The sequence below is a fragment of the Scyliorhinus torazame genome, chromosome 19 (genome assembly GCF_047496885.1).
Source record: "Scyliorhinus torazame isolate Kashiwa2021f chromosome 19, sScyTor2.1, whole genome shotgun sequence".
NCBI classification, from domain to species: Eukaryota; Metazoa; Chordata; class Chondrichthyes; order Carcharhiniformes; family Scyliorhinidae; genus Scyliorhinus; species Scyliorhinus torazame.
The window spans coordinates 13107326-13134571 of NC_092725.1; the positions used below are offsets into that span (position 1 = coordinate 13107326).

At 34.7% G+C, this 27246-nt stretch overlaps 1 protein-coding gene across 1 annotated transcript in view; it reads right to left on the bottom strand.

Annotated features, from left to right (window-relative positions):
- LOC140396627 (uncharacterized) overlaps positions 1 to 27246 on the bottom strand; it is a 368154-nt gene that overhangs the window by 52514 nt on the left and 288394 nt on the right. The gene's annotated exons all lie outside the window — the stretch shown is intronic.

Sequence of the window (27246 nt, forward strand, 5' to 3'; positions counted from 1 at the left end):
AGAGCGAGGGCAGCATTTAGTGTATATTATAGTGAATAACAGCCCCTGTGTGTCTTACAGAGCATAACAGCCCCTGTGTATATTATAGAGAATAACAGTCTCTGTGTATATTATAGAGAATAACAGTCTCTGTGTATATTATAGAGAATAACAGTCTCTGTGTATATTATAGAGAATAACAGCCCCTGTGTATATTATAGTGAATAACAGTCTCTGTGTGTATTATAGAGCATAACAGTCCCTGTGTATATTATATAGAATAACAGCCCCTGTGTACCTTACAGAGCATAACAGCCCCTGTGTATATTATAGAGAATAACAGTCCCTGTGTGTATTATAGAGAATAACAGTCCCTGTGTATATTATAGAGAATAACAGCCACTGTGTATCTTACAGAGAATAACAGCCCCTGTGTAGAGTATAGAGAATAACAGTCTCTGTGTATATTGTAGAGAATAACAGTCTCTGTGTCTATTATAGAGAACAACAGCCCCTGTATATATTATAGAGAATAACAGCCCCTGTGTATCTTACAGAGCATAACAACCCTTGTGTAGAGTATAGAGAATAACAGTCTCTGTGTATATTATAGAGAATAACAGTCTCTGTGTCTATTATAGAGAATAACAGCCCCTGTCTATCTTACAGAGCATAACAGTCTCTGTGTATATTATAGTGAACAACAGTCTCTGTGTATATTATAGAGAATAACAGTCTCTATGTATATTATAGTGAATAACAGTCTCTGTGTATATTATAGAGAATAACAGTCTCTGTGTATATTATAGAGAATAACAGTCTCTGTGTATATTATAGTGAATAATAGCCCCTGTGTATCTTGCAGAGCATAACAGTCTCTGTGTATATTATAGTGAATAACAGTCTCTGTGTATATTATAGTGAATAACAGCCCTGTGTATATTATAGAGAATAACAGCCTCTGTGTATATTATAGAGAATAACAGTCTCTGTGTATATTATAGTGAATAACAGTCTCTGTGTATATTATAGAGAATAACAGTCTCTGTGTATATTATAGTGAATAACAGCCCCTGTGTATATTATAGAGAATAACAGCCCCTGTGTACATTATAGAGAATAACAGCCCCTGTGTATATTATAGAGAATAACAGCCCTGTATATATTATAGAGAATAACAGTCTCTGTGTATATTATAGAGAATAACAGCCCTGTATATATTATAGAGAATAACAGTCTCTGTGTCTATTATAGAGAATAACAGCCCCTGTGTATCTTACAGAGCATACCAGCCCCTGTGTATATTATAGAGAATAACAGTCTCTGTGTATATTATAGAGAATAACAGTCTCTGTGTATATTATAGAGAATAACAGTCCCTGTGTATATTACAGAGCATAACAGTCTCTGTGTATATTATAGAGAATAACAGTCTCTGTGTATATTATAGAGAAGAACAGTCCCTGTGTGTCTTGCAGAGCATAACAGTCTCTGTGTATATTATAGTGAATAACAGTCCCTGTGTATCTTACAGAGAATAACAGTCCCTGTGTATCTTACAGAGCATAACAGTCTCTGTGTATATTATAGAGAATAACAGTCTCTGTGTATATTATAGAGAATAACAGTCTCTGTGTATATTATAGAGAATAACAGTCCCTGTGTATCTTGCAGAGCATAACAGTCCCTGTGTATATTATAGTGAATAACAGTCTCTGTGTATATTATAGTGAATAACAGCCCTGTGTATATTATAGAGAATAGCATCCCCTGTGTATATTATAGAGAATAACAGTCCCTGTGTATATTATAGTGAATAACAGCCCCTGTGTATATTATAGAGAATAACAGCCCCTGTGTATCATATTGAGAATAACAGCCCTCTGTATATTATAGAGAATAGCATCCCCTGTGTATCATATAGAGAATAACAGCCCCTGTGTATATTATAGAGCATAACAGTCACTGTGTATCATATAGAGAAAAACAGGCCTTGTGTATATTATAGAGAATAACAGTCCCTGTGTATATTATAGTGAATAACAGCCCCAGTGTATATTATAGAGAATAACAGTCTCTGTGTAGACTATAGAGAATAGCATCCCCTGTGTATCATATAGAGAATAACAGTCTCTGTGTATGGTATAGTGAATAACAGCCCTGTGTATATTATAGAGAATAGCACCCCCTGTGTATATTATAGAGAATAACAGTCTCTGTGTATATTTTGAGAATAACAGTCCCTGTGCATATTATAGAGAAAAACAGTCTCTGTGTATATTATAGTGAATAACAGCCCCTGTGTATCTTATAGAGAATAACAGTCCCTGTGTATATTATAGTGAATAACAGCCCCTGTGTATATTATAGAGAATAACAGCCCCTGTGTATCATATAGAGAATAACAGCCCTCTGTGTATTATAGAGAATAGCATCCCCTGTGTATCATATAGAGAATAACAGACCCTGTGTATATTATAGAGCATAACAGTCACTGTGTATCATATAGAGAATAACAGGCCTTGTGTATATTATAGAGAATAACAGCCCCTGTGTATATTATAGAGAATAAAAGTCTCTGTGTAGATTATAGAGAATAGCATCCCCTGTGTATCATATAGAGAATAACAGCCCCTGTGTATTTTATAGAGCATAACAGTCACTGTGTATATTATAGAGAATCGCACCCCCTGTGTATATTATAGAGAATAGCATCCCCTGTGTATATTATAGAGAATAACAGTCCCTGTGTATATTATAGTGAATAACAGGCCCTGTGTATATTATAGAGAATAGCATCCCCTTTGTATCATATAGAGAATAACAGCCCCTGTGTATATTATAGAGCATAACAGTCACTGTGTATATTATAGAGAATAGCATCCCCTGTGTATATTATAGAGAATAACAGCCCCTGTGTATATTATAGAGAATAACAGCCCCTGTGTATATTATAGAGAATAACAGTCCCTGTGCATATTATAGTGACTAACAGCCCCTGTGTATATTAAAGAGAATAACAGTCTCTGTGTATATTATAGAGAATAACAGCCCCTGTGTATATTATAGAGAATAACAGCCCCTGTGTATCTTGCAGAGCATAACAGTCTCTGTGTATATTATAGTGAATAACTGTCTCTGTGTATATTATAGTGAATAACAGTCCCAGTGTATATTATAGAGAATAACAGCCCCTATGTATATTATATGAAATAACAGCCCATGTATATTATAGGAAATAACAGCCCCTGTGTATATTATAGTGAAAAACAGCCCTGTGTATATTATAGAGAATAGCATCCCCTGTGTATCTTATACAGAATAACAGCCCCTGTGTATATTATCGAGCAGAACAGCCCCTGTGTATCTTATAGAGAATAACAGTCTCTGTGTATATTATAGTAAATACCAGTCCCTGTGCATATTATAGTGAATACCAGCCCTTGTGTATATTATAGAGAATAGCATCCCCTGTGTATCTTATAGAGAATAACAGTCTCTGTGTATATTATAGAGCATAGCATCCCCTGTGTATCGGAAAGAGAATAACAGTCTCTGTGTATATTATAGTGAATAACAGTCCCTGTGTATATTATAGAGAACAACATCCCCTGTGTATATTATAGAGAATAACAGCCCCTGTGTATCGTACAGAGAATAACAGTCTCTGTGTATATTATAGTGAATAACTGTCCCTGTGTATATTATAGTGAATAACAGCCCCTGTGTATATTATAGAGAATAACAGTCCCTGTGTGTATTATAGGGAATAACAGTCCCTGTGTATATTATAGAGAATAACAGCCCCTGTGTAGAGTATAGAGAATAACAGCCTCTGTGTATAGTATAGAGAATAACAGTCTTTGTGTATATTATAGAGAATAACAGCCCCTGTGTATATTATAGAGAATAACAGTCTCTGTGTATATTATAGAGAATAACAGTCTCTATGTATATTATAGAGAATAACAGTCTCTGTGTGTATTATAGAGAATAACAGCCCCTGTGTATAATATAGAGTATAACAGTCTCTGGGTATATTATAGAGCATAGCAGGCCCTGTGTATCGTATAGAGAATAACAGAATAACAGTCTCTGTGTACATTATAGTGAATAACAGTCCCAGTGTGTATTATAGTGAATAACAGTCCCTGTGTATATTATAGAGAACAACAGCCCCTGTGTATATTATAGAGCATAACAGTCCCTGTGTATATTATAGGGAATAACAGTCCCTGTGTATATTATAGTGAATAACAGTCCCTGTGTATATTATAGAGAATAACAGCCCCTGGGTATATTAAAGAGAATAACAGTCTTTGTGTATATTATAGAGAATAGCATCCCCTGTGTATCTTATACAGAATAACAGCCCCTGTGTATATTATCGAGCATAACAGCCCCTGTGTATCGGAAAGAGAATAACAGTCTTTGTGTATATTATAGAGAATAACAGTCCCTGTGTATATTATAGAGAATAGCATCCCCTGTGTATCTTATAGAGAATAACAGCCCCTGTGTATATTATAGAGCATAACAGCCCCTGTGTATCTTATAGAGAATAAAAGTCTCTGGTATATATAAGTGAATAACAGTCCCTGTGTATATTATAGTGAATAACAGCCCCTGTGAATATTATAGAGAATAACAGCCCCTGTGTATATTATAGAGCATAACAGTCCCTGTGTATATGATAGAGCATAACAGCCCCTGTGTATCTTTTAGAGAATAACAGTCTCTGTGTATATTATAGAGAATAGCATCCCCTGTGTATCTTATAGAGAATAACAGTCTTTGTGTATATTATAGAGTATAGCATCCCCTGTGTATATTAGTGAGCATAACAGCCCCTGTGTATCGTACAGAGAATAACAGTCTCTGTGTATATTATAGTGAATAACTGTCCCTGTGTATATTATAGTGAATAACAGCCCCTGTGTATATTATAGAGAATAACAGTCCCTGTGTGTATTATAGGGAATAACAGTCCCTGTGTATATTATAGAGAATAACAGCCCCTGTGTATATTATAGAGAATAACAGCCCCTGTGTAGAGTATAGAGAATAACAGCCTCTGTGTATAGTATAGAGAATAACAGTCTTTATGTATATTATAGAGAATAACAGCCCCTGTGTATATTATAGAGAATAACAGTCTCTGTGTATATTATAGAGAATAACAGTCTCTGTGTATATTATAGAGAATAACAGTCTCTGTGTGTATTATAGAGAATAACAGCCCCTGTGTATATTATAGAGTATAACAGTCTCTGGGTATATTATAGAGCATAGCAGGCCCTGTGTATCGTATAGAGAATAACAGTCTCTGTGTACATTATAGTGACTAACAGTCCCAGTGTGTATTATAGTGAATAACAGTCCCTGTGTATATTATAGAGAACAACAGCCCCTGGGTATATTATAGAGCATAACAGTCCCTGTGTATATTATAGGGAATAACAGTCCCTGTGTATCTTATAGAGAATAACAGTCCCTGTGTATATTATAGAGAACAACAGCCCCTGTGTATATTATAGAGCATAACAGTCCCTGTGTATATTATAGGGAATAACAGTCCCTGTGTATATTATAGTGAATAACAGTCCCTGTGATTATTATAGAGAATAACAGCCCCTGGGTATATTAAAGAGAATAACAGTCTTTGTGTATATTATAGAGAATAACAGTCCCTGTGTATATTATAGAGAATAGCATCCCCTGTGTATCTTATAGAGAATAGCATCCCCTGTGTATCTTATAAAGAATAACAGCCCCTGTGTATATTATCGAGCATAACAGCCCCTGTGTATCGGAAAGAGAATAACAGTCTTTGTGTATATTATAGAGAATAACAGTCTCTGTGTATATTATAGTGAATAACAGTCCCTGTGTATATTATAGAGAACAACATCCCCTGTGTATATGATAGAGCATAACAGCCCCTGTGTATCGTACAGAGAATAACAGTCTCTGTGTATATTATAGTGAATAACTGTCCCTGTGTATATTATAGTGAATAACAGCCACTGTGTATATTATAGAGAATATCAATCCCTGTGTGTATTATAGGGAATAACAGTCCCTGTGTATATTATAGAGAATAACAGCCCCTGTGTATATTATAGAGAATAACAGCCCCTGTGTAGAGTATAGAGAATAACAGCCTCTGTGTATAGTATAGAGAATAACAGTCTTTGTGTATATTATAGAGAATAACAGCCCCTGTGTATATTATAGAGAATAACAGTCTCTGTGTATATTATAGAGAATAACAGTCTCTGTGTATATTATAGAGAATCACAGTCTCTGTATGTATTATAGAGAATAACAGCCCCTGTGTATATTATAGAGTATAACAGTCTCTGGGTATATTATAGAGCACAGCAGGCCCTGTGTATCGTATAGAGAATAACAGTCTCTGTGTACATTATAGTGAATAACAGTCCCAGTGTGTATTATAGTGAATAACAGTCCCTGTGTATATTATAGAGAACAACAGCCCCTGGGTATATTATAGAGCATAACAGTCCCTGTGTATATTATAGGGAATAACAGTCCCTGTGTATCTTATAGAGAATAACAGTCCCTGTGTATATTATAGAGAACAACAGCCCCTGTGTATATTATAGAGCATAACAGTCCCTGTGTATATTATAGGGAATAACAGTCCCTGTGTATATTATAGTGAATAACAGTCCCTGTAATTATTATAGAGAATAACAGCCCCTGTGTATCGGAAAGAGAATAACAGTCTTTGTGTATATTATAGAGAATAACAGTCCCTGTGTATATTATAGAGAATAGCATCCCCTGTGTATCTTATAGAGAATAACAGCCCCTGTGTATATTATAGAGCATAACAGCCCCTGTGTATCTTATAGAGAATAACAGTCTCTGGTATATATAAGTGAATAACTGTCCCTGTGTATATTATAGTGAATAACAGCCCCTGTGTATATTAAAGAGAATAACAGCCCCTGTGTATATTATAGAGAATAACAGTCCCTGTGTATATTATAGAGAATAACAGTCCCTGTGTATATGATAGAGCATAACAGCCCCTGTGTATCTTTTAGAGAATAACAGTCTCAGTGTATATTATAGAGAATAACAGCCCCTGTGTATATTATAGAGAATAACAGTCCCTGTATATATTATACGGAATAACAGTCCCTGTGTATATTATAGAGGATAACAGCCCCTGTGTATATTATAGAGAATAACAGCCCCTGTGTAGAGTATAGAGAATAACAGCCTCTGTGTATATTATAGAGAATAACAGTCTCTGTGTATATTATACAGAATAACAGCCCCTGTGTATATTATAGAGAATAACAGCCCCTGTGTATATTATAGAGAATAGCATCCCCTGTGTATCTTATAGAGAATAATAGCCCCTGTGTATATTATCGAGCATAGTAGCCCCTGTGTATCTTATAGAGAATAACAGTCTCTGTGTATATTATAGTAAATACCAGTCCCTGTGCATATTATAGTGAATTACAGCCTTTGTGTATATTATAGAGAATAGCATCCCCTGTGTATCTTATAGAGAATAACAGTCTCTGTGTATATTATAGAGTATAGCATCCCCTATGTATCGGAAAGAGAATAACAGTCTCTGTGTATATTATAGTGAATAACAGTCCCTTTGTATATTATAAGGAATAAAAGTCTCTGTTTATATTATAGAGCATAACAGCCCCTGTGTATCGTAAACAGAATAACAGTCTGTGTATATTATAGTGAATAACAGCCCCTGTGTATATTATAGAGAACACCAGCCCCTGTGTATATTATAGAGCATAACAGTCCCTGTGTATGGTATAGAGATAAACAGTCCCTGTGTATATTATAGAGAATAACAGTCCCTGTGTATATTATAGAGAATAACTGCCCCTCTGTATATTATAGAGAATAACAGTATCTGTGTATATTATAGAGAATAACAACCCCTGTGTATATTAAAGGGAATAACAGCCCCTGTGTATATTACAGAGAATAACAGCCCCTGTGTACATTACGAGAATAACAGCCCCTGTGTATATTATATGGAATAAAAGCCCTTGTCTATTTTATAGGGAATAACAGCCCCGGTGTATACTATAGAGAATAACAGTCCCTGTGTATATTATAGAGAATAATAGTCCCTGTGTATATTATAGGGAATAACAGTCCCTGTGTATATTATAGAGAATAACAGCCCCTGTGTATATTATAGAGAATAACAGCCCCTGTGTATATTATAGGGAATACCAGCCCCTGTGTATATTATAGAGAATAACAGTCGCTGTGTATATTATAGGGAATAACAGTCCCTGTGTATATTATAGAGAATAACTGTCCCTGTGTATATTATAGAGATCAACAGTCCCTGTGTATATTATAGAGAATAACAGTCCCTGTGTCTATTATAGAGAATAACAGTCCCTGTGTATATTATAGAGAATAACAATCTCTGTGTATATTATAGAGCATAACAGCCCCTGTGTATCGTCTGGAGAATAACAGTCTCTGTGTATATTATAGTGAATAACAGTCCCTGTGTATATTATAGAGAACAACAGCCCCTGTGTATATTATAGAGAATAACAGTCCCTTTGTATATTATAGAGAATATCAATCCCTGTGTGTATTATAGGGAATAACAGTCCCTGTGTATATTATAGAGAATAACAGCCCCTGTGTATATTATAGAGAATAACAGCCCCTGTGTAGAGTATAGAGAATAACAGCCTCTGTGTATAGTATAGAGAATAACAGTCTTTGTGTATATTATAGAGAATAACAGCCCCTGTGTATATTATAGAGAATAACAGTCTCTGTGTATATTATAGAGAATAACAGTCTCTGTGTATATTATAGAGAATCACAGTCTCTGTGTGTATTATAGAGAATAACAGCCCCTGTGTATATTATAGAGTATAACAGTCTCTGGGTATATTATAGAGCACAGCAGGCCCTGTGTATCGTATAGAGAATAACAGTCTCTGTGTACATTATAGTGAATAACAGTCCCAGTGTGTATTATAGTGAATAACAGTCCCTGTGTATATTATAGAGAACAACAGCCCCTGGGTATATTATAGAGCATAACAGTCCCTGTGTATATTATAGGGAATAACAGTCCCTGTGTATCTTATAGAGAATAACAGTCCCTGTGTATATTATAGAGAACAACAGCCCCTGTGTATATTATAGAGCATAACAGTCCCTGTGTATATTATAGGGAATAACAGTCCCTGTGTATATTATAGTGAATAACAGTCCCTGTGATTATTATAAAGAATAACAGCCCCTGTGTATCGGAAAGAGAATAACAGTCTTTGTGTATATTATAGAGAATAACAGTCCCTGTGTATATTATAGAGAATAGCATCCCCTGTGTATCTTATAGAGAATAACAGCCCCTGTGTATATTATAGAGCATAACAGCCCCTGTGTATCTTATAGAGAATAACAGTCTCTGGTATATATAAGTGAATAACTGTCCCTGTGTATATTATAGTGAATAACAGCCCCTGTGTATATTATAGAGAATAACAGCCCCTGTGTATATTATAGAGAATAACAGTCCCTGTGTATATTATAGAGAATAATAGTCCCTGTGTATATGATAGAGCATAACAGCCCCTGTGTATCTTTTAGAGAATAACAGTCTCTGTGTATATTATAGAGAATAGAAGCCCCTGTGTATAGTATAGAGAATAACAGTCCCTGTATATATTATACGGAATAACAGTCCCTGTGTATATTATAGAGGATAACAGCCCCTGTGTATATTATAGAGAATAACAGCCCCTGTGTAGAGTATAGAGAATAACAGCCTCTGTGTATATTATAGAGAATAACAGTCTCTGTGTATATTATACAGAATAACAGCCCCTGTGTATATTATAGAGAATAACAGCCCCTGTGTATATTATAGAGAATAGCATCCCCTGTGTATCTTATAGAGAATAATAGCCCCTGTGTATATTATCGAGCATAGTAGCCCCTGTGTATCTTATAGAGAATAACAGTCTCTGTGTATATTATAGTAAATACCAGTCCCTGTGCATATTATAGTGAATTACAGCCCTTGTGTATATTATAGAGAATAGCATCCCCTATGTATCTTATAGAGAATAACAGTCTCTGTGTATATTATAGAGTATAGCATCCCCTATGTATCGGAAAGAGAATAACAGTCTCTGTGTATATTATAGTGAATAACAGTCCCTGTGTATATTATAAGGAATAAAAGTCTCTGTTTATATTATAGAGCATAACAGCCCCTGTGTATCGTAAACAGAATAACAGTCTGTGTATATTATAGTGAATAACAGCCCCTGTGTATATTATAGAGAACACCAGCCCCTGTGTATATTATAGAGCATAACAGTCCCTGTGTATGGTATAGAGATAAACAGTCCCTGTGTATAATATAGAGAATAACAGTCCCTGTGTATATTATAGAGAATAACAGCCCCTCTGTATATTATAGAGAATAACAGTATCTGTGTATATTATAGAGAATAACAACCCCTGTGTATATTATAGGGAATAACAGCCCCTGTGTATATTACAGAGAATAACAGCCCCTGTGTACATTACGAGAATAACAGCCCCTGTGTATATTATATGGAATAAAAGCCCTTGTGTATTTTATAGGGAATAACAGCCACGGTGTATACTATAGAGAATAACAGTCCCTGTGTATATTATAGAGAATAACAGTCCCTGTGTATATTATAGGGAATAACAGTCCCTGTGTATATTATAGAGAATAACAGCCCCTGTGTATATTATAGAGAATAACAACCCCTGTGTATATTAAAGGGAATAACAGCCCCTGTGTATATTACAGAGAATAACAGCCCCTGTGTACATTACGAGAATAACAGCCCCTGTGTATATTATATGGAATAAAAGCCCTTGTGTATTTTATAGGGAATAACAGCCCCGGTGTATACTATAGAGAATAACAGTCCCTGTGTATATTATAGAGAATAATAGTCCCTGTGTATATTATAGGGAATAACAGTCCCTGTGTATATTATAGAGAATAAAAGCCCCTGTGTATATTATCGAGAATAACAGCCCCTGTGTATATTATAGGGAATACCAGCCCCTGTGTATATTATAGAGAATAACAGTCGCTGTGTATATTATAGGGAATAACAGTCCCTGTGTATATTATGGAGAATAACTGTCCCTGTGTATATTATAGAGATCAACAGTCCCTGTGTATATTATAGAGAATAACAGTCCCTGTTTCTATTATAGAGAATAACAGTCCCTGTGTATATTATAGAGAATAACAATCTCTGTGTATATTATAGAGCATAACAGCCCCTGTGTATCGTCTGGAGAATAACAGTCTCTGTGTATATTATAGTGAATAACAGTCCCTGTGTATATTATAGAGAACAACAGCCCCTGTGTATATTATAGAGAATAACAGTCCCTGTGTATATTATAGAGAATATCAATCCCTGTGTGTATTAAAGGGAATAACAGTCCCTGTGTATATTATAGAGAATAACAGCCCCTGTGTATATTATAGAGAATAACAGCCCCTGTGTAGAGTATAGAGAATAACAGCCTCTGTGTATAGTATAGAGTATAACAGTCTTTGTGTATATTATAGAGAATAACAGCCCCTGTGTATATTATAGAGAATAACAGTCTCTGTGTATATTATAGAGAATCACAGTCTCTGTGTGTATTATAGAGAATAACAGCCCCTGTGTATATTATAGAGTATAACAGTCTCTGGGTATATTATAGAGCACAGCAGGCCCTGTGTATCGTATAGAGAATAACAGTCTCTGTGTACATTATAGTGAATAACAGTCCCAGTGTGTATTATAGTGAATAACAGTCCCTGTGTATATTATAGAGAACAACAGCCCCTGGGTATATTATAGAGCATAACAGTCCCTGTGTATATTATAGGGAATAACAGTCCCTGTGTATCTTATAGAGAATAACAGTCCCTGTGTATATTATAGAGAACAACAGCCCCTGTGAATATTATAGAGCATAACAGTCCCTGTGTATATTATAGGGAATAACAGTCCCTGTGTATATTATAGTGAATAACAGTCCCTGTGATTATTATAGAGAATAACAGCCCCTGTGTATCAGAAAGAGAATAACAGTCTTTGTGTATATTATAGAGAATAACAGTCCCTGTGTATATTATAGAGAATAGCATCCCCTGTGTATCTTATAGAGAATAACAGCCCCTGTGTATATTATAGAGCATAACAGCCCCTGTGTATCTTATAGAGAATAACAGTCTCTGGTATATATAAGTGAATAACTGTCCCTGTGTATATTATAGTGAATAACAGCCCCTGTGTATATTATAGAGAATAACAGCCCCTGTGTATATTATAGAGAATAACATCCCTGTGTATATTATAGAGAATAACAGTCCCTGTGTATATGATAGAGCATAACAGCCCCTGTGTATCTTTTAGAGAATAACAGTCTCTGTGTATATTATAGAGAATAACAGCCCCTGTGTATAGTATAGAGAATAACAGTCCCTGTATATATTATACGGACTAACAGTCCCTGTGTATATTATAGAGGATAACAGCCCCTGTGTATATTATAGAGAATAACAGCCCCTGTGTAGAGTATAGAGAATAACAGCCTCTGTGTATATTATAGAGAATAACAGTCTCTGTGTATATTATACAGAATAACAGCCCCTGTGTATATTATAGAGAATAACAGCCCCTGTGTATATTATAGAGAATAGCATCCCCTGTGTACCTTATAGAGAATAATAGCCCCTGTGTATATTATCGAGCATAGTAGCCCCTGTGTATCTTATAGAGAATAACAGTCTCTGTGTATATTATAGTAAATACCAGTCCCTGTGCATATTATAGTGAATTACAGCCCTTGTGTATATTATAGAGAATAGCATCCCCTATGTATCTTATAGAGAATAACAGTCTCTGTGTATATTATAGAGTATAGCATCCCCTATGTATCGGAAAGAGAATAACAGTCTCTGTGTCTATTATAGTGAATAACAGTCCCTGTGTATATTATAAGGAATAAAAGTCTCTGTTTATATTATAGAGCATAACAGCCCCTGTGTATCGTAAACAGAATAAAAGTCTGTGTATATTATAGTGAATAACAGCCCCTGTGTATATTATAGAGAACACCAGCCCCTGTGTATATTATAGAGCATAACAGTCCCTGTGTATGGTATAGAGATAAACAGTCCCTGTGTATATTATAGAGAATAACAGTCCCTGTGTATATTATAGAGAATAACAGCCCCTCTGTATATTATAGAGAATAACAGTATCTGTGTATATTATAGAGAATAACAACCCCTGTGTATACTATCGGGAATAACAGCCCCTGTGTATATTACAGAGAATAACAGCCCCTGTGTACATTACGAGAATAACAGCCCCTGTGTATATTATATGGAATAAAAGCCCTTGTGTATTTTATAGGGAATAACAGCCCCGGTGTATACTATAGAGAATAACAGTCCCTGTGTATATTATAGAGAATAACAGTCCCTGTGTATATTATAGGGAATAACAGTCCCTGTGTATATTATAGAGAATAACAGCCCCTGTGTATATTATAGAGAATAACAGCCCCTGTGTATATTATAGGGAATACCAGCCCCTGTGTATATTATAGAGAATAACAGTCGCTGTGTATATTATAGGGAATAACAGTCCCTGTGTATATTATAGAGAAAAACTGTCCCTGTGTATATTATAGAGATCAACAGTCCCTGTGTATATTATAGAGAATAACAGTCCCTGTGTCTATTATAGAGAATAACAGTCCCTGTGTATATTATAGAGAATAACAATCTCTGTGTATATTATAGAGCATAACAGCCCCTGTGTATCGTCTGGAGAATAACAGTCTCTGTGTATATTATAGTGAATTACAGTCCCTGTGTATATTATAGAGAACAACAGCTCCTGTGTATATTATAGAGAATAACAGTCCCTGTGTATATTATAGGTAATAACAGTCCCTGTGTATATTATAGAGAATAACAGTACCTGTGTATATTATATGGAATAACAGCACCTGTGTATATTATAGGGAATAACAGCCTCTGTGTATATTATAGAGAATAACAGTCGCTGTGTATATTATAGGGAATAACAGTCCCTGTGTATATTATAGAGAATAACTGTCCCTGTGTATATTATAGAGATTAACAGACCCTGTGTATATTATAAAGAATAACAGCCCCTGTGTATATTATAGAGAATAACAGTCGCTGTGTATATTATAGAGAATAACAGCCCTGTGTATATTATAGAGAATAACAGTCTCTGTGTATATTATAGAGAATAACAGCCCTGTGTATATTATAGAGAATAACAGTCTCTGTGTATATTATAGAGAATAACAGCTCTGTGTATATTGTAGAGAATAACAGTCATTGTGTATATTATAGGGAATAACAGTCCCTGTGTATATTATAGAGAATAACAGCCCCCGTGTATATTATAGAGAATAACATCCCTTGTGTAGAGTATAGAAAATAACAGCCTCTGTGTATATTATAGAGAATAACAGCCCCTGTGTAGAGTATAGAGAATAATAGCCTCTGTGTATATTATAGGGAATAACAGCCCCTGTGTATATTACAGAGAATAGCATCCCCTGTGTATATTATAGAGAATAACAGCCCTGTGTATAGTATAGAGAATAACAACCCCTGTGTATATTATAGGGAATAACATCCCATGTGTATATTACAGAGAATAACATCCCCTGTGTATATTATAGAGAATTACAGTCCCTGTGTATATAATAGAGAATAACAGTCTCTGTGTATATTATAGAGAATAACAGTCACTGTGTATATTATAGGGAATAACAGTCCCTGTGTATATTATAGAGAATAACAGTCCCTGTGAATATTATAGGGAATAAAAGCCCCTGTTTATATTAGATGGAATAACAGTCCCTGTGTATATTATAGAGCATAACAGTCCCTGTGTATATTATAGAGAATAACAGTCGCTGTGTATATTATAGAGAATAACAGTCTCTGTGTATATTATAGAGAATAACAACCCCTGTGTATATTATAGGGAATAACAGCCCCTGTGTATATTACAGAGAATAACATCCCCTGTGTATATTACAGAGAATAACATCCCCTGTGTACATTATAGAGAATAACAGCCCCTGTGTATATGATATGGAATAAAAGCCCTTGTGTATTTTATAGGGAATAACAGCCCCGGTGTATATTATAGAGAATAACAGTCCCTGTGTATATTATAGGGAATAACAGCCCCTGTGTATATTATAGAGAATAACAGTCTCTGTGTATATTATAGAGAATAACAACCCCTGTGTATATTATAGGGAATAACAGCCCCTGTGTATATTACAGAGAATAACATCCCCTCTGTACATTATAGAGAATAACAGCCCCTGTGTATATTATATGGAATAAAAGCCCTTGTGTATTTTATAGGGAATAACAGCCCCGGTGTATATTATAGTGAATAACAGTCCCTGTGTATATTATAGAGAATAACAGTCCCTGTGTATAATATAGGGAATAACAGTCCCTGTGTATATTATAGAGAATAACAGCCCCTGTGTATATTATAGAGAATAACAGCCCCTGTGTATATTATAGGGAATAACAGCCCCTGTGTATATTATAGAGAATAACAGTCGCTGTGTATATTATAGGGAATAACAGGCCCTGTGTATATTATAGAGAATAAATGCCCCTGTGTATATTATAGAGATCAACAGTCCCAGTGTATATTATAGAGAATAACAGTCCCTGTGTATATTATAGAGCAAAACAGTCCCTGTGTATATTATAGAGAATAACAGTACCTGTGTATATTATATGGAATAACAGCCTCTGTGTATATTATAGGGAATAACAGCCCCTGTGTATATTATAGAGAATAACAGCCCCTGTGTATATTATAGAGAATAGCATCCCCTGTGTACCTTATAGAGAATAATAGCCCCTGTGTATATTATCGAGCATAGTAGCCCCTGTGTATCTTATAGAGAATAACAGTCTCTGTGTATATTATAGTAAATACCAGTCCCTGTGCATATTATAGTGAATTACAGCCCTTGTGTATATTATAGAGAATAGCATCCCCTATGTATCTTATAGAGAATAACAGTCTCTGTGTATATTATAGAGTATAGCATCCCCTATGTATCGGAAACAGAATAACAGTCTCTGTGTATATTATAGTGAATAACAGTCCCTTTGTATATTATAAGGAATAAAAGTCTCTGTTTATATTATAGAGCATAACAGCCCCTGTGTATCGTAAACAGAATAACAGTCTGTGTATATTATAGTGAATAACAGCCCCTGTGTATATTATAGAGAACACCAGCCCCTGTGTATATTATAGAGCATAACAGTCCCTGTGTATGGTATAGAGATAAACAGTCCCTGTGTATATTATAGAGAATAACAGTCCCTGTGTATATTATAGAGAATAACAGCCCCTCTGTATATTATAGAGAATAACAGTATCTGTGTATATTATAGAGAATAACAACCCCTGTGTATATTATAGGGAATAACAGCCCCTGTGTATATTACAGAGAATAACAGCCCCTGTGTACATTACGAGAATAACAGCCCCTGTGTATATTATATGGAATAAAAGCCCTTGTGTATTTTATAGGGAATAACAGCCCCGGTGTATACTATAGAGAATAACAGTCCCTGTGTATATTATAGAGAATAACAGTCCCTGTGTATATTATAGGGAATAACAGTCCCTGTGTATATTATAGAGAATAACAGTCCCTGTGTCTATTATAGAGAATAACAGTCCCTGTGTATATTATAGAGAATAACAATCTCTGTGTATATTATAGAGCATAACAGCCCCTGTGTATCGTCTGGAGAATAACAGTCTCTGTGTATATTATAGTGAATTACAGTCCCTGTGTATATTATAGAGAACAACAGCTCCTGTGTATATTATAGAGAATAACAGTCCCTGTGTATATTATAGGTAATAACAGTCCCTGTGTATATTATAGAGAATAACAGTACCTGTGTATATTATATGGAATAACAGCACCTGTGTATATTATAGAGAATAACTGTCCCTGTGTATATTATAGGGAATAACAGTCCCTGTGTATATTATAGAGAATAACAGCCCCTGTGTATATTATAGAGAATAACAGCCCCTGTGTATATTATAGGGAATACCAGCCCCTGTGTATATTATAGAGAATAACAGTTGCTGTGTATATTATAGGGAATAACAGTCCCTGTGTATATTATAGAGAATAACTGTCCCTGTGTATATTATAGAGATCAACAGTCCCTGTGTATATTATAGAGAATAACAGTCCCTGTGTCTATTATAGAGAATAACAGTCCCTGTGTATATTATAGAGAATAACAATCTCTGTGTATATTATAGAGCATAACAGCCCCTGTGTATCGTCTGGAGAATAACAGTCTCTGTGTATATTATAGTGAATAACAGTCCCTGTGTATATTATAGAGAACAACAGCCCCTGTGTATATTATAGAGAATAACAGTCCCTGTGTATATTATAGTTAATAACAGTCCCTGTGTATATTATAGAGAATAACAGTGCCTGTGTATATTATATGGAATAACAGCACCTGTGTATATTATAGGGAATAACAGCCTCTGTGTATATTATAGAGAATAACAGTCGCTGTGTATATTATAGGGAATAACAGTCCCTGTGTATATTATAGAGAATAACTGTCCCTGTTTATATTATAGAGATTAACAGACCCTATGTATATTATAAAGAATAACAGCCCCTGTGTATATTATAGAGAATAACAGTCGCTGTGTATATTATAGAGAATAACAGCCCTGTGTATATTATAGAGAATAACAGTCTCTGTGTATATTATAGAGAATAACAGCCCTGTGTATATTATAGAGAATAACAGTCTCTGTGTATATTATAGAGAATAACAGCTCTGTGTATATTGTAGAGAATAACAGTCCTTGTGTATATTATAGGGAATAACAGTCCCTGTGTATATTATAGAGAATAACAGCCCCCGTGTATATTATAGAGAATAACATCCCTTGTGTAGAGTATAGAGAATAACAGCCTCTGTGTATATTATAGAGAATAACAGCCCCTGTGTAGAGTATAGAGAATAACAGCCTCTGTGTATATTATAGGGAATAACAGCCCCTGTGTATATTACAGAGAATAGCATCCCCTGTGTATATTATAGAGAATAACAGCCCTGTGTATAGTATAGAGAATAACAACCGCTGTGTATATTATAGGGAATAACATCCCATGTGTATATTACAGAGAATAACATCCCCTGTGTATATTATAGAGAATTACAGTCCCTGTGTATATAATAGAGAATAACAGTCTCTGTGTATATTATAGAGAATAACAGTCACTGTGTATATTATAGGGAATAACAGTCCCTGTGTATATTATAGAGAATAACAGTCCCTGCGAATATTATAGGGAATAAAAGCCCCTGAGTATATTAGATGGAATAACAGTCCCTGTGTATATTATAGAGAATAACTGTCCCTGTGGATATTATAGAGATTAACAGTCCCTTTGTATATTATAGAGAATAACAGTCTCTGTGTATGTTATAGGGAAAAACATCCCCTGTGTATATTACAGAGAATAGCATCCCCTGTGTATATTATAGAGAATAACAGACCCTGTGTATATTATAGAGAATTACAGTCTCTGTGTATATTATAGAGAATAACAGCCATGTGTATAGTATAGAGAATAACAACCCCTGTGTATAATATAGGGAATAACATCCCCTGTGTATATTACAGAGAATAACATCCCCTGTGTACATTATAGAGAATAACAGTCCCGGTGTATATTATAGAGAATAACAGTCTCTGTGTATATTATAGAGAATAACAGCCCTGTGTATAGTATAGAGAATAACAACCCCTGTGTATATTATAGGGAATAACATCCCCTGTGAATATTACAGATAATAACTGCCCCGGTGTATATTATAGAGAATAACAGTCCCTGTATATATTATAGAGAATAACAGTCCCTGTGTATATTATAGAGAATAACAATCTCTGTGTATATTATAGCGAATAACAGTCCCTGTGTATATTATAGAGATAAACAGACCCTGTGTATATTATAGGGAATAACAGTCCCTGTCTATATTATAGGGAATAACAGTCCCTGTGTATATTATAGAGAATAACAGTCTCTGTGTATATTATAGAGTATAGCATCCCCTGTGTATCGGAAAGAGAATAACAGTCTCTGTGTATATTATAGTGAATAACAGTCCCTGTGTATATTATAGAGAATAACAGTCTCTGTTTATATTATAGAGCATAACAGCCCCTGTGTATAGTAAACAGAATAACAGTCTGTGTATATTATAGTGAATAACAGCCCCTGTGTATATTATAGAGAACACCAGTCCCTGTGTATATTATAGAGCATAACAGTCCCTGTGTATATTATAGAGAATAACAGTCGCTGTGTATATTATAGAGAATAACAGTCTCTGTGTATATTATAGAGAATAACAACCCCTGTGTATATTATAGGGAATAACAGCCCCTGTGTATATTACAGAGAATAACATCCCCTGTGTATATTACAGAGAATAACATCCCCTGTGTACATTATAGAGAATAACAGCCCCTGTGTATATTATATGGAATAAAAGCCCTTGTGTATTTTATAGGGAATAACAGCCCCGGTGTATATTATAGAGAATAACAGTCCCTGTGTATATTATAGGGAATAACAGCCCCTGTGTATATTATAGAGAATAACAGTCTCTGTGTATATTATAGAGAATAACAACCCCTGTGTATATTATAGGGAATAACAGCCCCTGTGTATATTACAGAGAATAACATCCCCTCTGTACATTATAGAGAATAACAGCCCCTGTGTATATTATATGGAATAAAAGCCCTTGTGTATTTTATAGGGAATAACAGCCCCGGTGTATATTATAGTGAATAACAGTCCCTGTGTATATTATAGAGAATAACAGTCCCTGTGTATAATATAGGGAATAACAGTCCCTGTGTATATTATAGAGAATAACAGCCCCTGTGTATATTATAGAGAATAACAGCCCCTGTGTATATTATAGGGAATAACAGCCCCTGTGTATATTATAGAGAATAACAGTCGCTGTGTATATTATAGGGAATAACAGGCCCTGTGTATATTATAGAGAATAAATGTCCCTGTGTATATTATAGAGATCAACAGTCCCAGTGTATATTATAGAGAATAACAGTCCCTGTGTATATTATAGAGCAAAACAGTCCCTGTGTATATTATAGAGAATAACAGTACCTGTGTATATTATATGGAATAACAGCCTCTGTGTATATTATAGGGAATAACAGCCCCTGTGTATATTATAGAGAATAACAGCCCCTGTGTATATTATAGAGAATAGCATCCCCTGTGTACCTTATAGAGAATAATAGCCCCTGTGTATATTATCGAGCATAGTAGCCCCTGTGTATCTTATAGAGAATAACAGTCTCTGTGTATATTATAGTAAATACCAGTCCCTGTGCATATTATAGTGAATTACAGCCCTTGTGTATATTATAGAGAATAGCATCCCCTATGTATCTTATAGAGAATAACAGTCTCTGTGTATATTATAGAGTATAGCATCCCCTATGTATCGGAAAGAGAATAACAGTCTCTGTGTATATTATATTGAATAACAGTCCCTGTGTATATTATAAGGAATAAAAGTCTCTGTTTATATTATAGAGCATAACAGCCCCTGTGTATCGTAAACAGAATAACAGTCTGTGTATATTATAGTGAATAACAGCCCCTGTGTATATTATAGAGAACACCAGCCCCTGTGTATATTATAGAGCATAACAGTCCCTGTGTATGGTATAGAGATAAACAGTCCCTGTGTATATTATAGAGAATAACAGTCCCTGTGTATATTATAGAGAATAACAGCCCCTCTGTATATTATAGAGAATAACAGTATCTGTGTATATTATAGAGAATAACAACCCCTGTGTATATTATAGGGAATAACAGCCCCTGTGTATATTACAGAGAATAACAGCCCCTGTGTACATTACGAGAATAACAGCCCCTGTGTATATTATATGGAATAAAAGCCCTTGTGTATTTTATAGGGAATAACAGCCCCGGTGTATACTATAGAGAATAACAGTCCCTGTGTATATTATAGAGAATAACAGTCCCTGTGTATATTATAGGGAATAACAGTCCCTGTGTATATTATAGAGAATAACAGCCCCTGTGTATATTATAGAGAATAACAGCCCCTGTGTATATTATAGGGAATACCAGCCCCTGTGTATATTATAGAGAATAACAGTCGCTGTGTATATTATAGGGAATAACAGTCCCTGTGTATATTATAGAGAATAACTGTCCCTGTGTATATTATAGAGATCAACAGTCCCTGTGTATATTATAGAGAATAACAGTCCCTGTGTCTATTATAGAGAATAACAGTCCCTGTGTATATTATAGAGAATAACAATCTCTGTGTATATTATAGAGCATAACAGCCCCTGTGTATCGTCTGGAGAATAACAGTCTCTGTGTATATTATAGTGAATTACAGTCCCTGTGTATATTATAGAGAACAACAGCTCCTGTGTATATTATAGAGAATAACAGTCCCTGTGTATATTATAGGTAATAACAGTCCCTGTGTATATTATAGAGAATAACAGTACCTGTGTATATTATATGGAATAACAGCACCTGTGTATATTATAGGGAATAACAGCCTCTGTGTATATTATAGAGAATAACAGTCGCTGTGTATATTATAGGGAATAACAGTCCCTGTGTATATTATAGAGAATAACTGTCCCTGTGTATATTATAGAGATTAACAGACCCTGTGTATATTATAAAGAATAACAGCCCCTGTGTATATTATAGAGAATAACAGTCGCTGTGTATATTATAGAGAATAACAGCCCTGTGTATATTATAGAGAATAACAGTCTCTGTGTATATTATAGAGAATAACAGCCCTGTGTATATTATAGAGAATAACAGTCTCTGTGTATATTATAGAGAATAACAGCTCTGTGTATATTGTAGAGAATAACAGTCCTTGTGTATATTATAGGGAATAACAGTCCCTGTGTATATTATAGAGAATAACAGCCCCCGTGTATATTATAGAGAATAACATCCCTTGTGTAGAGTATAGAGAATAACAGCCTCTGTGTATATTATAGAGAATAACAGCCCCTGTGTAGAGTATAGAGAATAATAGCCTCTGTGTATATTATAGGGAATAACAGCCCCTGTGTATATTACAGAGAATAGCATCCCCTGTGTATATTATAGAGAATAACAGCCCTGTGTATAGTATAGAGAATAACAACCCCTGTGTATATTATAGGGAATAACATCCCATGTGTATATTACAGAGAATAACATCCCCTGTGTATATTATAGAGAATTACAGTCCCTGTGTATATAATAGAGAATAACAGTCTCTGTGTATATTATAGAGAATAACAGTCACTGTGTATATTATAGGGAATAACAGTCCCTGTGTATATTATAGAGAATAACAGTCCCTGTGAATATTATAGGGAATAAAAGCCCCTGAGTATATTAGATGGAATAACAGTCCCTGTGTATATTATAGAGAATAACTGTCCCTGTGGATATTATAGAGATTAACAGTCCCTTTGTATATTATAGAGAATAACAGCCCCTGTGTATATTACAGAGAATAGCATCCCCTGTGTATTTTATAGAGAATAACAGACCCTGTGTACATTATAGAGAATTACAGTCTCTGTGTATATTATAGAGAATAACAGCCATGTGTATAGTATAGAGAATAACAACCCCTGTGTATAATATAGGGAATAACATCCCCTGTGTATATTACAGAGAATAACATCCCCTGTGCACATTATAGAGAATAACAGTCCCTGTGTATATTATAGAGAATAACAGTCTCTGTGTATATTATAGAGAATAACAGCCCTGTGTATAGTATAGAGAATAACAACCCCTGTGTATATTATAGGGAATAACATCCCCTGTGTATATTACAGATAATAACTGCCCCGGTATATATTATAGAGAATAACAGTCCCTGTATATATTATAGAGAATAACAGTCCCTGTGTATATTATAGAGAATAACAATCTCTGTGTATATTATAGCGAATAACAGTCCCTGTGTATATTATAGAGATAAACAGACCCTGTGTATATTATAGGGAATAACAGTCCCTGTCTATATTATAGGGAATAACAGTCCCTGTGTATATTATAGAGAATAACAGTCTCTGTTTATATTATAGAGCATAACAGCCCCTGTGTATATTATAGAGAACACCAGTCCCTGTGTATATTATAGAGCATAACAGTCCCTGTGTATATTATAGAGAATAACAGTCGCTGTGTATATTATAGAGAATAACAGTCTCTGTGTATATTATAGAGAATAACAACCCCTGTGTATATTATAGGGAATAACAGCCCCTGTGTATATTACAGAAAATAACATCCCCTGTGTATATTACAGAGAATAACATCCCCTCTGTACATTATAGAGAATAACAGCCCCTGTGTATATTATATGGAATAAAAGCCCTTGTGTATTTTATAGGGAATAACAGCCCCGGTGTATATTATAGAGAATAACAGTCCCTGTGTATATTATAGAGAATAACAGCCCCTGTGTATATTATAGAGAATAACAGTCTCTGTGTATATTATAGAGAATAACAACCCCTGTGTATATTATAGGGAATAACAGCCCCTGTGTATATTACAGAGAATAACATCCCCTCTGTACATTATAGAGAATAACAGCCCCTGTGTATATTATATGGAATAAAAGCCCTTGTGTATTTTATAGGGAATAACAGCCCCGGTGTATATTATAGAGAATAACAGTCCCTGTGTATATTATAGAGAATAACAGTCCCTGTGTATAATATAGGGAATAACAGTCCCTGTGTATATTATAGAGAATAACAGCCCCTGTGTATATTATAGAGAATAACAGCCCCTGTGTATATTATAGGGAATAACAGCCCCTGTGTATATTATAGAGAATAACAGTCGCTGTGTATATTATAGGGAATAACAGGCCCTGTGTATATTATAGAGAATAACTGTCCCTGTGTATATTATAGAGATCAACAGTCCCTGTGTATATTATAGAGAATAACAGTCCCTGTGTATATTATAGAGCAAAACAGTCCCTGTGTATATTATAGAGAATAACAGTACCTGTGTATATTATATGGAATAACAGCCTCTGTGTATATTATAGGGAATAACAGCCCCTGTGTATATTATAGAGAATAACATCCCTTGTGTAGAGTATAGAGAATAACAGCCTCTGTGTATATTATAGAGAATAACAGCCCCTGTGTAGAGTACAGAGAATAACAGCCTCTGTGTATATTATAGGGAATAACAGCCCCTGTGTATATTACAGAGAATAGCACCCCCTGTGTATATTATAGAGAATAACAGCCCTGTGTATAATATAGAGAATAACAACCCCTGTGTATATTATAGGGAATAACATCCCAGGTGTATATTACAGAGAATAACATCCCCTGTGTATATTATAGAGAATTACAGTCCCTGTGTATATTATAGAGAATAACAGTCTCTGTGTATATTATAGAGAATAACAGTCCCTGTGTATATTATAGGGAATAACAGTCCCTGTGTTTATTATAGGGAATAATAGCCCCTGAGTATATTATATGGAATAACAGTCCCTGTGTATATTATAGAGAATAACTGTCCCTGTGTATATTATAGAGATTAACAGTCCCTTTGTATATTATAGAGAATAACAGTCTCTGTGTATGTTATAGGGAATAACAGCCCCTGTGTATATTACAGAGAATTGCATCCCCTGTGTATATTATAGAGAATAGCAGACCCTGTGTATATTATAGAGAATTACAGTCTCTGTGTATATTATAGAGAATAACAGCCATGTGTATAGTATAGAGAATAACAACCCCTGTGTATATTATAGGGAATAACATCCCCTGTGTATATTACAGAGAATAACATCCCCTGTGTACATTATAGAGAATAACAGTCCCTGTGTATATTATAGAGAAGAACAGTCTCTGTGTATATTATAGAGAATAACAGCTCTGTGTATATTGTAGAGAATAACAGTCCCTGTGTATATTATAGGGAATAACAGTCCCTGTGTATATTATAGAGAATAACAGCCCCTGTGTATATTATAGAGAATAACAGCCTCTGTGTATATTATAGGGAATAACAGCCCCTGTGTATATTACAGAGAATAGCATCCCTTGTGTAGAGTATAGTGAATAACAGCCTCTGTGTATATTATAGAGAATAACAGCCTCTGTGTAGAGTATAGAGAATAACAGCCTCTGTGTATATTATAGGGAATAACAGCCCCTGTGTATATTACAGAGAATAGCATCCCCTGTGCATATTATAGAGAATAACAGCCCTGTGTATAGTATAGAGAATAACAACCCCTGTGTATATTATAGGGAATAACATCCCATGTGTATATTACAGAGAATATCATCCCCTGTGTATATTATAGAGAATTACAGTCCCTGTGTATATTATAGCGAATAACAGTCTCTGTGTATATTATAGAGAATAACAGTCACTGTGTATATTATAGGGAATAACAGTCCCTGTGCATATTATAGAGAATCACAGTCGCTGTGTATATTATAGGGAATAACAGTCCCTGTGTATATTATAGAGAATAACTGTCCCTGTGTATATTATAGGGAATAACAGTCCCTGTGTATATTATAGAGAATAACAGCCCCTGTGTATATTATAGAGAATAACAGCCCCTGTGTATATTATAGGGAATACCAGCCCCTGTGTATATTATAGAGAATAACAGTTGCTGTGTATATTATAGGGAATAACAGTCCCTGTGTATATTATAGAGAATAACTGTCCCTGTGTATATTATAGAGATCAACAGTCCCTGTGTATATTATAGAGAATAACAGTCCCTGTGTCTATTATAGAGAATAACAGTCCCTGTGTATATTATAGAGAATAACAATCTCTGTGTATATTATAGAGCATAACAGCCCCTGTGTATCATCTGGAGAATAACAGTCTCTGTGTATATTATAGTGAATAACAGTCCCTGTGTATATTATAGAGAACAACAGCCCCTGTGTATATTATAGAGAATAACAGTCCCTGTGTATATTATAGGTAATAACAGTCCCTGTGTATATTATAGAGAATAACAGTGCCTGTGTATATTATATGGAATAACAGCACCTGTGTATATTATAGGGAATAACAGCCTCTGTGTATATTATAGAGAATAACAGTCGCTGTGTATATTATAGGGAATAACAGTCCCTGTGTATATTATAGAGAATAACTGTCCCTGTTTATATTATAGAGATTAACAGACCCTGTGTATATTATAAAGAATAACAGCCCCTGTGTATATTATAGAGAATAACAGTCGCTGTGTATATTATAGAGAATAACAGCCCTGTGTATATTATAGAGAATAACAGTCTCTGTGTATATTATAGAGAATAACAGCCCTGTGTATATTATAGAGAATAACAGTCTCTGTGTATATTATAGAGAATAACAGCTCTGTGTATATTGTAGAGAATAACAGTCCTTGTGTATATTATAGGGAATAACAGTCCCTGTGTATATTATAGAGAATAACAGCCCCCGTGTATATTATAGAGAATAACAGCCCCTGTGTAGATTATAGAGAATAACAGCCTCTGTGTATATTATAGGGAATAACAGCCCCTGTGTATATTACAGAGAATAGCATCCCCTGTGTATATTATAGAGAATAACAGCCCTGTGTATAGTATAGAGAATAACAACCCCTGTGTATATTATAGGGAATAACATCCCATGTGTATATTACAGAGAATAACATCCCCTGTGTATATTATAGAGAATTACAGTCCCTGTGTATATAATAGAGAATAACAGTCTCTGTGTATATTATAGAGAATAACAGTCACTGTGTATATTATAGGGAATAACAGTCCCTGTGTATATTATAGAGAATAACAGTCCCTGCGAATATTATAGGGAATAATAGCCCCTGAGTATATTAGATGGAATAACAGTCCCTGTGTATATTATAGAGAATAACTGTCCCTGTGGATATTATAGAGATTAACAGTCCCTTTGTATATTATAGAGAATAACAGTCTCTGTGTA